Source organism: Sapajus apella, unplaced genomic scaffold, assembly GCF_009761245.1.
Source record: "Sapajus apella isolate SASKATOON/1434 unplaced genomic scaffold, GSC_monkey_1.0 scaffold109, whole genome shotgun sequence".
Taxonomy (NCBI): Eukaryota; Metazoa; Chordata; class Mammalia; order Primates; family Cebidae; genus Sapajus; species Sapajus apella.
The window spans coordinates 2465466-2476196 of record NW_022437049.1 but is presented as its reverse complement, the minus strand read 5'-3'; positions in this window follow the sequence as shown (position 1 = coordinate 2476196).

The following is a 10731-nucleotide window of genomic DNA, read 5'->3' as shown; positions in this document are numbered from 1 at the left end:
ACAGTGTGGCGATTCCTCAAGGACCTAGAAATAGAAATTTCATTTGACCCAGTAGTCCCATTACTAGGTATATACCCAAAGGATTATAAATCATTCTACTATAAGGACACGTGCACACGAATGTTCATTGCAGCACAGTTTACAATAGCAAAGACCTGGAACCAACCCAAATGCCCATTGATGATAGACTGGACAGGGAAAATGTGGCACATATACACCATGGAATATTACACAGCCATCAAAATTTTCCTTTCTCATATTTTAAAAATGCCTACTGAAAAACTTTTCGGTCCACCTTTGATGTGTGAATATGGTAAACTATATGTGCAGATTTCCTTGTATCAAGCCATGCTTGCTTGCATTTCTGAGTTGAAGCCCCCTCAATTTGTTATGACCTTCTAATGCACTGTTTAGTTTTATTTGTTAAAAATAGAAAATACTTGAAATAAGACTGACTTATGATTTTCTTGTTTTTCTCTTTCAATTTTTTTTTTTCAGATTTGTTTTTAGTGTTATTCTGGCTTTGTAAAAATTTTGACACTTTCATTGTTTGGTCTGTCTCTGTAAAAGTTTGAACAGCTTCAGAATTTATCATGCATTTATTCAATCCTGGCACTGGAAATACAGCAATGTTCAAAATAGACAAAAATGCCTTTCATCTTAGCTGGGGAAGGGAGACTGTAAACAAATAAATAGTTAAGATACATAATATGTCAGAGGTGGTAGTGTTCTAGAGAAAATGAAGCAGAGGAGGGAGACAGAGGTGCTAGGAGGCAGGGACAGGGGTTGCTGTTTTAAATGGGGAGGCCAGGTGTGGTGACTCATGCCTGTAATCCCTGCACTTTGAGATGCCAAGGTGGGCAGATCATTTGAGGTCAGGAGTTTGAAATCAGCCTAATATACTTTCTGTACAGCTTGAATTTCACCATGTGCATACATAAAAAATAACTACAATATAAAAATATAAATGAATGAAATTAGTACTCTACAGAGGAGATCAATATCAGGAATGGAGGTGATTCCAATAAAAGCCACATAATATTTATGCTGGTATATAATAGTAACAGAGGTCTGAGGTCTAGCTTAGCAGTAACTAGTTGAACAAGCCTGGTCCAGAAAGCCAAAGGCTTGCATCTCATGGTATTTTGCACCTCTAAATGGATGGCTCAGTGTCCAGTAGTGCTCAGACCCATTCAGATGGGAGAGCACCTGCGAGTCATGATACTTTCTGCTGAAGAGCATTAGATATGAAATACTTCATTCTACCACATAAACTCTGATCTCACAAACACCATTCATTTAGCTAATGTGCCTTGATTTCAAATGTCAGCTTAATTAAATTTGCATGCTTTAAAAGATAATGGAAAACATGATTTTAAAATACAGTTGAAAAACCAGCTGTCTATGCGTTATTGGCAACTTTTGAGTCTTTTCATTACTACTCCTCTGTTACTGGTTTATGTGTTCTTTCATCTTTTGAAAGCATGAAAGTTGTAGAAAGCACAAAAGCTTTTTTAAAAAGTAAGGTTTAATTTTCCATGACCCTGGCCAGGCATGGTGGCTCATTTCTGTAATCCCAGTATATTTGGAGGCCATGGTGGGAGGATCACTTGCAGTCAGGAGTTTAAGACCAGCCTGGGTAATAAAGCGAGGCCCCATCTGTATAAAAAAAAAAATTTAAGTTAGCCAAGTGCAGGAGTTCAAGGCTACAGTGAACTCCCAGAATTCGTGGAAAGCTATAGTCACCCCACTGCACTCCAGCATAGGCAACAGAGTGAGACTCTGCCTAAAAATATAGAAAATAAAAATAATTTTATGTAAGCCTAAAGTAAGTTCAAAACAAGTTTTTTAACATGATAACATTGGTTGGGCATGGTGGCTCATGCCTGTAATCCCAGCACTTTGGGACGCCAAGGTAGGCAGATCACTTGAAGTCAAGAATTTGAGACCAGGCTGGCCAACATAATGAAACCCTGTCTTTACTAAAAACACAAAAATTAGCCCAGTATGGTGGTGAGTGCCTGTAATCCCAGCTACTTGGGAGGCTAAGGCAGGAGAATCATTGAATCCAGGAGGCAGAGGCTTCAGTGAGCCAAAATCATGCCACTGCACTCCATCCTGGGTGGCAGAGTGAGACTTTGTCTAAAAAACAATTAATTAATTTAATTTAATTAAAGGATAAAATTCAAGTAAGTTCTGCAGTTAGTTAGTAATATTATACAAATATTGAGCTCCTAGTTCTGGTCATTTTGCAGTGATTACATAAAATGTTAACATTAGGCGAAGCTTGTGAGGGGTATACAGGGCTCAGTATACTATTTTTGCAACTTTTTTGTAAGGCAAAAATTAGTTCAAAATTAAAAATTAAGAAAATTATGGGAGAAAACTTGAATTTGAGAATGTTACTTAAATTAAGTTTTTCTGCAAATTGGGAAAAGGCAGTTTTTCCATTTTAGTTAAGAATGTTTTATTCCTTCTTGAAATGTGCCAGAGGGAGCACGGTTAGGAAAACAAGGTGTAGGGCTCAGCAGGGACCTCAAGTCCCAGCCTGGCTTTGCCGCTAATTCAATCCATGCAACATCTTAGTTTCTTCATTTGCAAACTGAAAGGATACAACCAAATGGGTTCTTTTCCAAGGAGCCCAGACATTTGTGTGTTGCAAAACCTCCTCAAGTGATTTGAACCCACACCCTTGGTAAGAACCACAGGGGGAGGTTCTCTTTAAAGTCTCTTTCCAACCCCTTTGTCTTGTCTGCTTGATTATGTCCTATTTATTCTTAAAAACCTAAGTTTGAAATCACCTCCTCTGTGAAGTCCTCCTACCCAAGAAGAGACCAACCAGAATTCTGGAGATGCTGTTCCCAGCCGAGGTAAATTTATGTGATAAATCTAGAGGAGCCGATTGGCTCAAGGGTATCCTGCAGTGGGTGTAGTGGTACATGATGCCCCTCTCAGGGACCACGCCCTCATTCTCTCAACTGATGGAGTGTTGGCAGCTGAGGATTCATAGTTAAGTCCCTCCGTGGGAGTTACTCTTGGCTTGAGGGAACAAACCACCTGCACACAAATCTCTTTACCAAAATCTGTTTTCTGGGCCAGGCGCAGTGGCTCATGCCTGTAATCCCAGCACTTTGGGAGGCCAAGGCAGGTGAATTACCTGAGGTCAGGAGCGCGAGACCATCCTGGCCAACATGGCAAAATCCTGTCTCTACCAAAAATTCAAAAATTACCTGGATGTGGTGGCACACACCAGCTACTCAGGAGGCTGAGGCACGATGGTCACTTGAACCCGGGAAGTGGAGGTTGCAGTGAGCTGAGATCATGCCACTGCACTGCCTGGATGACAAAGCAAGACTTCATCTCAAAAAAAAAAAATCCATTTTCTAGATAATCCACCTTAAGACAATCACCACTACCAATACCCTGCACTGTGCGAAGTTACATATGTGCAGGGACATTTATTGCAGCATGTTTGCAACAGCAAAACATAAACATCATCCATCAGCAGGGAGCCGTAAATCATGGCACACCACACAACAGAATAATATGCGGCTGGATGAAAGAATGAGAAAGCACCTTATGTCATGATACAAGCTTCCATGTATAAAGTGGCTGGGCACAGTGGCTTACACCTGTAATTCCAGCAATTAGAGAGACTGAGGCGGGAGGATAACTTGAGGCCAGGAATTGGAGACCAGCCTAAGCAACATAGCAAGACCCCACCTCTAAAACAATAACAATAAAAAATTAAAGTGAAAAAGAAACATATGGAGGAGTATAATATGCTACCTTTTTTTTTTTAATGGGGAGCTTTGACAAATAGAAGCAGCTACTTTTAAAAATGAGGAGAAGGCCAGGCATGATGGCTCACACCTGTAAGCCCAGCACTTTGGGATGTGGAGGGTGGGGATCGCCTGAGGCCAGGAGTTCAAGACCAGCCTAGCCAACCTGGTGAAACCCCATCTCTACTAAAAATACAAAAAATTAGCTAGGTGTCGTGGTGCACGCCTGTAGTCCCAACTACACAGGAGGCTGAAGCACAAGAATCTCTTGAACCCAGAAGATGGAGGTTGCAGTGAGCAGAGACTGCACCACCACACTCCAGCCTGGGTGACAGAGTGAGACTTCGTCTCAAAAAATAAAAAATAAAAAAAGAGGAGACTATATATAGTCATCCCTCAGTATGTGCTGGAAATTGGGCCCAGACCCCCGTGTATACCGAAATCCACACACGCCCAAGTCCCACAGCCAGCCCTGCAGAACCCATGAATATGAAAAGGAACTCTCTGTAAACACAGGTTTCCTATCCCGTGAGTACTGTATTTTCAATTTGTATTTGGTTGAAAAAAAAATCTGTATATAAGTGTACCCTCCAGTTCAAAGACATGTTGTTTAAGGGTCAATTGTATACATGTTTACATTCATAGAATATTTCCAGCCATATTTAGAGGAAACTAGGAACATTGGTTGCCTCTGGGGAGGGCATTTTGGATGGCTAAGGAAAGAGGTGAAAAGAGAATTTATTTTAATTATATAATTTTTTTTTACCTTTTAAGTTTTGAACCACAAGTACTTTAGTCAAACTAAGGAGACTGAAGAAAGCAAAATAGAATAAATGTTGAGGACTGAAGAGAGATCTTTGGGCTTGGAGAACAAGAGCCATGGATGGTTCTCAGGAAAGTTTCTACAGAGTTATACAAAGAGAGCGTTTAGGCCAGGCACAGTGGCTCACACCTGTAATCCCTGCATTTTGGGAAGCCGAGGCAGGTGGACTGCTTGAGCCCAACAGTTTGAGACCAGCCTGTGCAACATTACGAAACCCCGTCTCTACAAAAACTACAAAAATTAGCCAGCCATGGTGGTGCACATGCGTGTGCTCCCAGCTACTTGGGAGGCTAAGGCGGGAGGATCACTTGAGTCCAGGAGTTCGAGGCTACAGTAAGCCATGATGATGCAACTGCACTCCAGCCTGGGAAACAGAACAAAACCTTGTCTCAAAAGTAATTTTTTTTAAACATAAAAAAGAAGAAATAGAGCTCTTCATGGGGCAGAGTCACTGAGAGAAAACACACTCAGGCCACTCTTCCCAGATGTCCGGGAAAGCAGGGGAGGTTTCCTCTCTGTGTCCCTGGCCCTGCCTTCACAGGTGGACATGTGAGCCAAGCACAGCTACTTCCTGAGCTGGCCAGCAGCCTGCGAGGTAGCAAGCACACTAAACTCCCCCCTTTCAGCAACAAACTTGGCTAATCAAGTTTCTGTCTATAAGAAAGGGCTAAGAGTGAAGCCTAAGAGATGCACAGAGACAGGCAGTTGGATTGAGGGACCCTGTTAGGCTGTGCAGGGTGCAACACCACCAGAGAGCAAAGCAAGTTGAGAGGTAGAGACACAGGGAGCAGGAGGTGTGAACCATTTTTAGAGAATAAAAACATCAATAATAGAGAAAATAGGCTGGGTACAGTGGCTCACGCCTGTAACCCCAGCACTTTGGAAGGCCAAGGTGGGTGGATCACCTGAGGTCAGGACCAGCCTGGCCAACATGGTGAAACCCCACCTCTACTAAAAATACAAAAATTAGCTGGGTGTGGTGGTACACGCCTGTAACCCAGCTACTCAAGTGACTGAGACAGGAGAATGACTTGAACAGCAGAAAGACGTCGCAGTGAGCCAAGATGGCCCCACTGCACTCTAGCCTGAGCAGCAAGAGTGAAGCTCTGTCTTAAAAAAATAAAAAATAATAGAGAAAATAGAGAAGGTAGCTGCACAACCACCATGATTCCACAAGGCTTGGGCCCAGATCCATGGGCTTCTGTGACTGAGGTTCCCAGGCCTGCTTTAGACAGGGGGAGGTCTCAAAGTGTGGGGCCTGGACCAGCAGCCTCAGTATTACCTGCAAGCTTGTGAGAAATGCATATTCTCTGGCCCCATCTTGGTCCGACTGAATCAAAAACCCTGGAGGTAAGACTCTGAAACCTGGGCTTTCACCAGCCCTCCGGGTGATTCTGGTGCACTTTAGTTTGCAATCCGCTGCCTTAGACCCTGTCTCCACAAGGCCCAGTTGTAACAGGAGCCCTATGCACGGATCCCTGGCTGTATGTCTTTACAACAAACGCCACAGTTAAAGCTAGCATAAGCTCTCTAGCGTAAGATCTCCTTTTCTTCACCGAAAGAGCCTAGCATAGCCATGCCCCGCTAGTCAAAAGAACCCCCATTCTTACTTTGAGCCACCTCCTCCAAGAAGCCTTCCCTGCAGATCTAGCCCAGCCTAAGTTAGACGTCACTCCTCCGTGTTCCTGCAGCCACCCTTGTTGTGCGGAACCCCCATCAACACCAGTGGGGATGGCACCAGGTTCAAGACACCGAGAAAGGGACCCGAAGACAGCCAATGAGACATGAGTTTTTTACTGGGCACTTACATGTTGGGGAGAATGTCCAGGGCAGCGGGCTGAGCAGGAGACCTGCAACCACTTGCAAAAGGCATACAGCTTCGACAGCAGTTCACATAGTATCCTCCCTCTAACAACCTCCACCTGGCAACCTTCATTTAACCCCAAAGGGCCTGGATCCCCTGTACAGCCCAAATTCCACAGGATGGGGATAGGGTCAGGGCTCAGAGGCTTTTCATAGATGAGGAATAAATCTCCAGGGTAAGCCACTCCTGGATTCCACAGCAGAACTCCCAAATGTATGCAGGGGCATCCGCCATATGAGCTCCTTCTCAGGGCATGTTTAAGTAACTCCTCTCAGGTGAGTTTACCAGACACCACACCCACCCCCAAGCCCCTGCAACTTCAAACGTAACACTATCAACCTGTCCTGTGAGCAAAGATTTATTAGTGCACCTCCCACTAGCATGGGACTATGTCTTCTCTGTATTTCCAGCACTGGGTACTCAATTAATACTAACTATTAGTAACTATTATTATTAAGCAGTCTATACACAGAAGGGAGAAGAGCGAATGCTTATCATTTTATATAAACCACAGCGGTTTCTTTAAACATCTAACTGCCCTCTCGTGAGTTTGCCCAGCAGGGCACGCCTGCTGAGCCAGGTGATAATTATTAGTAATCCTGAGTTGAATTAACCCATTGTTTCTGTGTGGGGAATTCCAGGTGGTTAGCAGATGATCATTGGGCAGAGGCAACAGAAGATGGCCAGATGGCATGCCAGTGGACTGGGTCTGTGTTTGGTGTACATATAAAAGGTCCCTTCCCTCAAAGATCCTGCCCACCAAGGAAGCAGACATATCAGTTCACTATAACACAAATGGTAAGTTGTACAAGAGTGAGATAAAGGGAGAGGGGTCAGGCACAGTGGCTCGCACCTGTAATCCCGGCACCTTGGGAGGCTGCAGCAAGTGGATGGCTTGAGCCTGGAAATTGAAGACCAGCATGGGCAACATGGCAAAAACCCATCTCCACAAAAAATACAATTAGCCAGGAGTGGTGATGTGCACCTGTAGTCCCAGCTACTCAGGAGGCTGAAGTAGGAGGATTAATTGAGCCAAGAAAGTGGAGGCCACAGTGAGCCAAGATTGTACCAGTGCCCTCCAGCCTGGGTGACAAAGCGAGATGCCGTCTTAATGATAATAACAAGAATAATAAGAATGGGAGAGGAAGAGAGAGAAAATAAGAGAGTACTGAATGTAGACACATAGCATATATATGTGAGCCAAAACCATGAGAGGATGAAGGGAAAATATGCATAACTGCTACTATCCTCATTTCTTTTCTTTTTTTCTTTTTTCTTTTTTGAGATAGAGTTTCACTCTTATCGCCCAGGCTGGAGGGCAATGGCGTGATCTCGGCTCACTGCAATCTCCACCTCCCGGGTTCATGTAATTCTCCTGCCTCAGCCTCCTGAATAGCTAGGATTACAGGCACCTGCCATTACACCTGACTAATTTTTGTATTTTTAGTAGAGATGGGGTTTCACCATGCTGGCCAGGCTGGTCTGAAACTCCTGACCTCAGGTGATCTGTCCGCCTTGGCTTCCCAAAGTGCTGGGATTCCAGGCGTGAGCCACCATGCCCAGCCTACTATCCTCATTTATATGCTAGTCACAAGCTACTTTATTCCACTACTCATTCCATGTTGCAGTTCCTCAGCCAGTACCTTAGCTGCTCAAGTTCTTTACTTGGGGGTTGACTCAAACCTTCACTCCCAAAGGGGGTGACTCCTTGGTGGGCCTACCTTTTTTACATTTAACATCTCTCATTGGGCATGATAGTACTAAGAGGCATTCCAGAGACTGCCCTGGGTTCCAGACACAGCCTCCTTGCCTCTATTGTATGACAGCCACCAAATTCCCCCTAATAATTGGAATCAATCACTCCAGCCAGTAGTTCATGGCCAAGTGGCCCTCTTACCTCCAAATCAATGCAAGCATCATGGTGTCTCCCAGTGGAAGAATTTCCAAGACCTCCAAACCAACAGAACCAACGTTGCAGGAACAGCAGGCAAAAATACTGTGAATGGGTTAAGTGTGTAGAAAGAAAAATCTAAGATATAATACAATTTAAAGAGTTGGAAGAAGAAGCAATTTACAAATTGGGGAAAACCAGGCCGAAAGAGATTAAGTATTCCGATGAGAATCACCAGTTGTGGTGAGCTGAGCTCGCATCATTGCACTCCAGCCTGGGCAACAAGAGTGACATTCTGTCTCAAAAAAAAAAAGAAAAGAAAACCAATTTCTTCTCAGAAAAGTGGTGCTCAGCTGTCATATTCTAATTAGCACTTTCCAGAAATGCAGCGAATTTAACGCCAGTTTAGCTAAAGACAGGTTAGTCGGGGAACGTTTTGGTCTGAGCAGTACAGAAGAAAATAATAATGCCTGGCATTTGCCCTTTGAGAGAAAACCTTTCACAGGCATGATCTGATGTGACTTAACCCAGAAAACCCTCTCCCCATACCAACCAAAACACACAGTGTATCCAGAATAATGTATGGGTATGCATATTTATTTAGCAGGGAAGAAAGGCCTCATTGCATCAGATTCTCCAAGGGCTTTGTTAAAGGGTTAGGGCCACTGGTCTGAGAGATGCAGCCCAGAATTGGTTTTCAGCAAACTGGGTCCAGGTCCTCATCTGTTGAAAAGCAGTGTTGGGTGGTATGATCTCAGTAACCTCTTCCAGCTCCTGCTGCCCCTCTCTTTGTTATACTCTCCAGGCACTTGGGAGTCAGACCTTATTTCCAGGACCTAGAGGTGGCCCAATCTTCACCATCTATCACGCCCTGCCCCAGGACCTGTCATGAAGTGATGAGGATGTCTTGCCTGCCTGGTGACAGGATTTGCAGCCAATAAAACCCTCCACCATGCAAGAGGATTGTGAGACCTGTCTGGCTACAATTTATTCTCCTTGGTGACTTTGACTGACTGCAGCCAAGTGCCAGGAAATTTGAATCTGAATGCTGCTGCCTGTGAAATTAGCTTAGAAAAACATACAGGCTCTCTTCCACAATGGGCAATTCCAGCTGAATCTAAAGAACCACAATTGGAGTGGGATAAAGACACACAAGCAGGCACTGTCCAGCTCGGGAGAGTCTTGGGAAACCAGAGGGAGATTAACTTCTTACTGGAGGGAGCACTTTAACCTGCGGGAGAGGCAGTCGCTCAGCTTAGAAAGGTTGAATGGAGGCAGGAGAGACCCAAAGGGATGGGAGAGAAGTCAGAAAAGCATTATTGAGCTCATCTGAAGAATGCATTCAGGAAGTCATGGGTTTGAGCAAGAAAAGGGCAGCTTCAAGGAAGATGTGCAAGCACATTAGTTGCAGCAATGTGTGTGTAGGAGCACAAGGTTGCAGGCAACCTACATGTGCATCCCTGGGAGACCACTGAAACTTTCTGGGGAATACTATGTGGCCATTGAAAAGAATGTGGTAGAGGCTGGACACAGTGGCTCACGCCTGTAATCCCTTTGGGAGGTCAAGGTGGGCAGCACCTGAAGTCAGGAGTTTGAGACAAGCCTGGCTAACATGGCAAAACCCCATCTCTACTAAAAATACAAAAATTAGCCTGGTGTGTGGTGGGCGCCTATAATCCCAGCTACTCGGGAGGCTGAGGCAGGGAGAATTGCTTGAAGTTGGGAGGCGGAGGTTGCAGTGAGCCGAGAAAAAGAAAAAGAGTGGCCGGGCACAGTGGTGCATGCCTGTAATCCCAGCACTTTGGGAGGCCGAGGCAGTTCGATCATGAGGTCCGGAGTTTGAGGCAAGCCTGGCCAACATGGTGAAACCCTGTCTCTACTAAACATACAAAAATTAACTGGGCATGGTGGCGAGCGCCTGTGATCCCAGCTACTTGGGAGGCTGAGGCAGGAGAATTGCTTGAACCCAGGAGGCATAGGTTGCAATAAGCCGAGAGTGCACCACTGCATTCCAGCCTGGGCGACCGAGCAAGACTCAAAAAATAATAATAATAAATAAATAAAAGAATGTGGTAGATCAATGTGGACTCATACAGAAAAAACTCCAGTTTTCTTTACTTTGCTAAATAAAGAAAAAAGCAAGGCATAGAATAGCATATGAAGTATGTGGAATATGTTACTCTTTCTGCTTTTAAAAGGAAAATGCTTATAGATTTGTTTTATCTCTCTGAAAGAATTCCCAAGAAACAGGTCAGAAGTGGAAGGGAGACTCGCTTTTCATCTTCTACCTTTTCAGAACTTTTGAACCATTTACTACATGCCTGTATTCCTGTCTGAAAGTGTAAACAAGTGAATAATGTTTAAAAAAAGG